The 6,981-nt window shown below is 44.7% G+C and overlaps 1 pseudogene; it reads left to right on the forward strand.

Annotated features, from left to right (window-relative positions):
* The first annotated feature begins 879 nt into the window (after positions 1-879).
* On the forward strand, positions 880-3,285 carry LOC132501087 (heat shock cognate 71 kDa protein-like; annotated as a pseudogene).
* The last annotated feature ends 3,696 nt before the right edge of the window (positions 3,286-6,981 follow it).

Consider the following 6,981-nt stretch of genomic DNA (forward strand, 5'->3'; position numbering starts at 1 on the left):
TTTTCCAGTTGAAGCAACTCAGATTTGTTCCTCCCACTTCTGCACACTATTGTAGAACTTGTATGATAATATTATTGCTTGCTATGAGTCTGTCTTCCCCACTAGACTTGGCATCTTTTAATCTAAGACTCAAGATTTTTAATCCACAGCCTCAATAACAAAGGGGCTACAGTTCTGGAGCCTGAGTTTCTGCCTGGCTCAATCATTTGTTGGCTGTGAGAGCTTATGCAGGTTATTTCATTGCCGTGGCTCCAGTTTGCTCACTTGTGTGATGATGGAATTAATAATAATAATAAAGTCTGCCTCAACGGTCATTATATCAAATGAGTTAATATACATAAAGCATTTAGAACAATGCCTGGACACAAGCATTTGTGGAGTGAATTAACCATACAAGTAACAAGGGCAAACTTTTCTTTACATCTCCCTGAAGGAAGTTAAACTGCACCATTTCAATGGCATTTCACCCACAGCTCAAAACAAATAAGTACCTGACAAATATTTCTTTTCTTTCTTCCATTCCAAAAATCACCAAAGATGACAAAGATGGTATAAGGTTTTTTCAGAATTTTGAAGAAGAAGTAATAAATAGAGGGGATGGTACCTGGAGTTAGCTAAACTGTAAGGTAAGGGCACACTCCTCCCAACTGCCAATGCTAAATAAGGCTTTTGACTCCAAAGGCAAGGAGTTAAGGTCCAACTACAAAGTTAGAGAGAAGATCATCCTCATTTCTGAAAACAACTAAGTTTGAGGGTTTCCCAAAACCATCCTCAGATTCCATAATTCATTAGAAAGACTCACAGCTCATTGAACATGATGGCAGCTCTATAGGTTGCTGTTTTCTCCTCCAGTGGACCCGGGCCTGCGCTCCAGCCACCATGTCTAAGGGACCTGCAGTTAGCATTGATCTTGGCACCACCTATTCTTTTTTTTTTTTCTTTTTGTGGTACGCGGGCCTCTCAGTGCTGTGGCCTCTCCCGTTGCAGAGCACAGGCTCCAGATGCGCAGGTTCAGTGGCCATGGCTCACGGGCCTAGCCGCTCCGTGACATGTGGGATCTTCCCAGACCAGGACATGAACCCGTGTTCCCTGCATCGGCAGGCGGACTCTCAACCACTGCTTCACCAAGGAAACCCACCACCTATTCTTGTGTGGGTGTCTTCCAGCACAGAAAGGTGGAAATAATTGCCAGTGATCAGGGGAACTGAACTACACGTAGCTATGTCGCATTTACTGACACTGAATGATCGATCGGTGATGCTGCAAAGAATCAAGTTGCAATGAATCCCACCAATATGGTGTTTGATGCCAAACCCCTCACTGGACGAAGACTTGATGATGCTGTTGTCCAGTCTGATATGAAGCATTGGCCCTTCGTGGTGGTGAATGATGCAGGCAGGGCTAAGGTTCAAGAAGAATACAAGGGAGAGACAAAAAGTTTTTATCCAGAGGAGGTGTCATCCATGGTTTTGACAAAGATGAAGGAAATAGCACAAGCTTACCTCGGGAAGACTGCTACCAATGCTGTTGTCACAGTACCCACTTACTTTAATGATTCTCAGCCTCAGGCCACCAAAGATGCTGGAACTATTGCTGGGCTCCATGTACTTCGAATCATCAATGAGACAACTGCTGCTGCATATTGCCTATGGCTTAGATAAAAAGGTTGGAGCAGAAAGAAATGTGCTGATCTTTGATTTAGGTGGTGGCACTTTTGATGTGTCAATCCTCACTATTGAGAAGGGAATTTCTGAGGTCAAATCTACAGCTGGAGATACCCACTTAGGTGGAGAAGACTTTGACAACTGGATGGTCAACCATTTTATTACAGAATTCAAGCGCAAGCACGAGAAGGACATCAGTGAGAACAAGAGGGCTGTCCATCGCCTTCGTACTGCTTGTGAGCGTGCTAAGCACACTCTCTCTTCCAGCACCCAGGCCAGTATTGAGATTGATTCCCTCTATGAAGGAATCAACTTCTATACCTCAATTACCCGTGCTCGATTTGAGGAACTGAATGCTGACCTGTTCTGTGGCACACTGGACCCTGTGGAGAAAGTCCTTCAGGATGCCAAGCTAGACAAGTCTCAGATCCATGATATTGTCCTGGTGGGTGGTTCAACCCACATCCCCAAGATTCAGAAACTTCTACAGGACTTCTTCAACGGGAAAGAACTGAATAAGAGCATCAACCCTCATGAGGCTGTTGCTTATGGTGCAGCTCTCCAGGCAGCCATTCTATCTAGAGACAAATCTGAAAATGCTCAAGACTTGCTGCTGTTGGAGGTCACTCCTCTTTCCCTTGGAATTGAAACTGCTGGTGGAGTCATGACTGTCCTCATCAAGTGCAACACCACCATTCCCACCAAGAAGATGCAGACCTTCACAACCTACTCGGACAACCAGCCCAGTGTACTCATTCAGGTTTAGGAAGGTGAGAATGCCATGACCAAAGATAACCTGCTTGGTGAGTTTGAATTCACAGGCATACCTCCTGCCCCCCGTGGTGTTCCTCAGATTGAAGTCACTTTTGATATTGATGCCAATGTCATCCTCAATGTCTCTGCTCTGGATAAGAGCACAGGAAAAGAGAACAGGATTACCATCACTAATGACAAGGGCTGTTTGAGCAAAGAAGACATTGAACGTATGGTTCAGGAAGCAGAGAAGTATAAAGCTGAAGATGAGAAGCAGCGGGATAAGGTGTCTTCGAAGAATTCTCTTGAATCCTATGCTTTCAACATGAAAGCTACTGTTGAGGATGAGAAACTTCAAAGCAAGATTAATGATGAGGACAAACAGAAGATTCTTTTTTTTTTTTTTTTTTTTTTTTTTGCAGTACGTGGGCCTCTCGCTGTTGTGGTCTCTCCTGTTGTGGAGCACAGGCTCCGGACGCGCAGGCTCAGCGGCCATGGCTTACGGGCCTAGCCGCTCTGCGGCATGTGGGATCTTCCTGGACTGGGGCACGACCCCGTGTCCCCTGCATTGGCAGGCAGACTCTCAACCACTGCGCCACCAGGGAAGCCCAAACAGAAGATGCTTGATAAGTGTAATGAAATAATCAATTGACTTGATAAGAACCAGACTGCAGAGAAGGAAGAATCTGAACATCAGCAGAAGGAGCTGGAAAAAGTCTGCAACCCCATCATTACCAAGCTGTACCAGAGTGCAGGAGGCATGCCAGGAGGAATGCCAGGAGGAATGCCCGGGGGCTTCCCTGGTGGTGGAGCTCCACCATCTGGTGGTGCCTCCTCTGGGCCCACCATTGAAGAAGTTGATTAAGCCAGCCTAGCATAGGTTTAGCATTTTTCCACACAACATTGAAGGACCCAAATTTGTAGTAAATTCCATGGCAGTTTTAAAGTTGAGCTGCTGTAGTAAACTGGACATTCTTGATACTTGAACATGGAATGTGTGCACAGGGAAAGGAAATAACATTGCACTTTACAAGCACTGTATTGTAAGTGGAAAATGTAATGTCTTAAATAAAACTGTATTTAAGATGGGCACCATAAAAAAAAAAAGACTCACAAACTCAATGAAAGCTATTATATCCACAGTTGCATTTACTACAGGGAAAGAATACATTAAAATCAACCAAAAGAAGAGCTGCATAAGGCAGAGTCTAGGAGAGTCCCAATTGTGACATTTCCATTGTCCTCAGGAGGTCCCAGTATTGCTGTGTGACAATACTCACTGAGTGTTGCCACCCCTGGAAGCTCAGCTGAGCCTCTGTGTCCAGAACTGTATTGAGGCTTCATTACCTAAGCATAGTTGATTGATTGATTGATTGCCCACATGGATAAAGTCAATCTCTAGGTCCACTGATACCATATCACCCGAAGTCCCCACCCTAAACCATGAGTTGATCTTTCTGGTGTGGCCAGCCCCTCTCCAAGACTATTAATTATGGCCACGTGAAGGAGGAGGAAAAGTAGGAGGAGGAGGAAAAGGGATGGGATGGAAGGGGGGAGAAGAGGACAGGACAGGACAGGAAGCTTTCTTGTGAAAAGAAAAGGGATTCATTCCCCAAGCTCATGACCACCACTCAGTAAGCTTTTGTATGCTTCACAACCAGCCCATGAGGTGTTCAAGATTTTGTAGATGAGGAAACTGAGACTCCAGGAGGCCAAGTAAATGTCCCTAGATCCCCCAAGATAGAAAGAAGACACACTGGGACTGGAAACCATATGGTCTTCTGGCCATATGGTCCTGTTCTCTCCATAGAATTCACAGTCTCTGTGTTCTGCACTTATGTCAGTCTTTTTTTTTAACCTTTTTTTAAAATCAAAGTATAGTTAATTTATAGTGCTGCATTAGTTTCAGGTATACAGCAAAGACTATTCAGTTATGCATGTATATACATACATATATACATATATATATATATATATATATATTCTTTTTCAGATTCTTTCCATTACGGGTTATTACAAGATGTTGAATATAGTTCCCTGTGTTATATAGCAGGTTCTTGTTGTTTACCTATTTTATATAGTGTAGTGTGTATATGTTAAACGCAAACTCCTAGTTTATCACCCCACCACCCCACCCCACTATCCCTTTTGGTAACCATAAGTTTGTTTTCTCTGTTGATGAGTCTATTTCTGTTTTGTAAATAAGTTCATCTGTATCATTTTTTCTATACCACATATGTGATATCATATGATATTTGTCTTTCTCTGTATGACTTACTTCACTCAAAATGATAACCTCTAGGTCCAGTCCTTCACTTGACTCCAATTCTGCAAACTTTAGACTTTTCCTTAAAGAGCTTAGAACAAACAGTCTTTCTTAGCCTGTTAAGTTCTCATAAAGTTTTGGGTTAATTAAAGAGATGCAGATTAGCAACTTTAGAATGTGGGAACAATAATTTTCCGCCAAAATTTATTGTCGAAGAAGTATGCAATTTTTTGCTTTGTTCTGGAATTTTGTCATAATGAGGCAGTCATTTGTCTCTTAGACCTTTCCTTCTCAGCTCCCCACCACCCCACCCTATTGGTGAAATAGGTACCTGTGTCAAAGAGCTAATAAGGGGTCTTCCTTACACACCTCATTGCAAGCAAAGGCTTAATGGGCTTGGACAGCATGTCAGGCTGGTAAGAGGCAGGGTGAGCCAAGGGCAAGACATCGACCCCACTTTAGACTTTGCCCTGCATTCAGTTCCTAAGATTGTGCCTTTGGCCATTGTGCCAGTGAAAACTTAACAGCTAGCAATCCTTTATCTAATTCTTATCAAATGTTATTGGAAAATATAATCAACAAAAAATGAAACTAACTGTATGTGGTAAAATTTGTTACACATGAAAAACTCAAAAATTAAAAATGGGAAACAGACTTGGTAGAAATAGTTTTATTAAAACAAAATCAACAGTATCTATTGGAGACCTTCAAGATGGTGGAAGAGTAAGACGTGGAGATCACCTTCCCCCAAAAAATATATCAGAAATACATCTACATGTGGAACAGCTCCTACAGAACACCTACTGAACGCTGGCAGAAGACCTCAGACTTCCCAAAAGGCAAGAAACGCCCCACATACCTGGGTGGGGAAAAGAAAAAAGAGAAAGCAGAGACAAAAGGATAGGGACGGGACCTGCACCAGTGGGAGGGAGCCATGAAGGAGGAAAGGTTTCCACACACTAGGAAGCCCCTTCACTGGCGGAGATGGGGGATGGGTGGAGGGAAACTTCGGAGCCACGGAGGAGAGCGCAGCAACAGGGTTGCAGAGGGCAAAGCGGAGAGATTCCCGCATGGAGGATCAGAGCCAAACAGCACTCACCAGCCCGAGAGGCTTGTCTGCTCACCCGCCGGGGTGGGCGGGGCTGGAAGCTAAAGCTTGGGCTTCAGTCAGATCGCAGGGAGAGGACTGGGGTTGGAGGCGTGAACACAGCCTGAAGGGGTTAGTGCACCACGCCTGGCCGGTAGGGAATCCGGGAAAAAGTCTGGAGCTGCCGAAGAGGCAAGAGACATTTTCTTGCCTCTTTGTTTCCTGGTGCGCGAAGAGAGGGGATTAAGGGCACCGCTTAAAGGAGCTCCAGAGACACACATGAGCCGTGGCTAACAGCGCAGACCCCAGAGACGGGCATGAGACGCTAAGGCTGTTGCGGCCACCAAGAAGCCTGTATACCAGCACAGGTCACTGTCCACACTGTCCCTCCCGGGAACCTGTGCAGTCCGCCACTGCCGGGGTCCCGGGATACAGGGACAACTTCCCCGAGAGAATGCTCAGCGCGCCTCAGGCTGGTGCAATGTTACGCCGGCCTCTGCCGCCGCAGGCTCGCCCCGCACTCCGTACCCCTCCGTCCCCCTGGCCTGAGTGAGCCAGAGCCCCCAAATCAGCTGCTCCTTTAACTCCGTCCTGTCTGAGAGAAGAACAGATGCCCTCAGGTGACCTACACGCAGAGGTGGGGCCAAATCCAAAGCTGAGCCCCGGGAGCTGTGCGAACAAAGAAGAGAAAGGGAAATCTCTCCCAGCAGCCTCAGGAGCAGTGGATTAAACATCCACAATCAAATTGATGTACCCTACATCTGTGGAATATCTGAATAGACAACGAGTCATCCCAAATTGAGGAGGTGGACATTGGGAGCAAAGATATATGTATATTTTTTCCCTTTTTTCTCTTTTGGTGAGTGTGTATGTGTATGCATCTCTGTGATTTTGTCTGTATAGCTTTGATTTTACCATTTGTCCTAGCATTCTGTTGTTTTTTTGTTTTTTCATATAGTTTTTAGTGCTTCTTATGATTGGTAGATTTGTTTTTTGGTTGGATTGCCCTCATCTTGCTTTTTTTAAAATTATTTTAAAATTTTTAATTTTAATAATTATTTTTTATTTTAATAACTTTATTTTATTATTTTTTTCTCCCTTTTTTTGAGCTGTGTGGCTGACAGGGTCTTTGTGCTCTGGCTGGATGTCAGGCCTCTGCCTCTGAAGTGGGAGAGCCAAGTTCAGGACATTGGTCCACAAGAGACCTCTCA

Source organism: Mesoplodon densirostris, chromosome 13 (assembly GCF_025265405.1).
Source record: "Mesoplodon densirostris isolate mMesDen1 chromosome 13, mMesDen1 primary haplotype, whole genome shotgun sequence".
NCBI classification, from domain to species: Eukaryota; Metazoa; Chordata; class Mammalia; order Artiodactyla; family Ziphiidae; genus Mesoplodon; species Mesoplodon densirostris.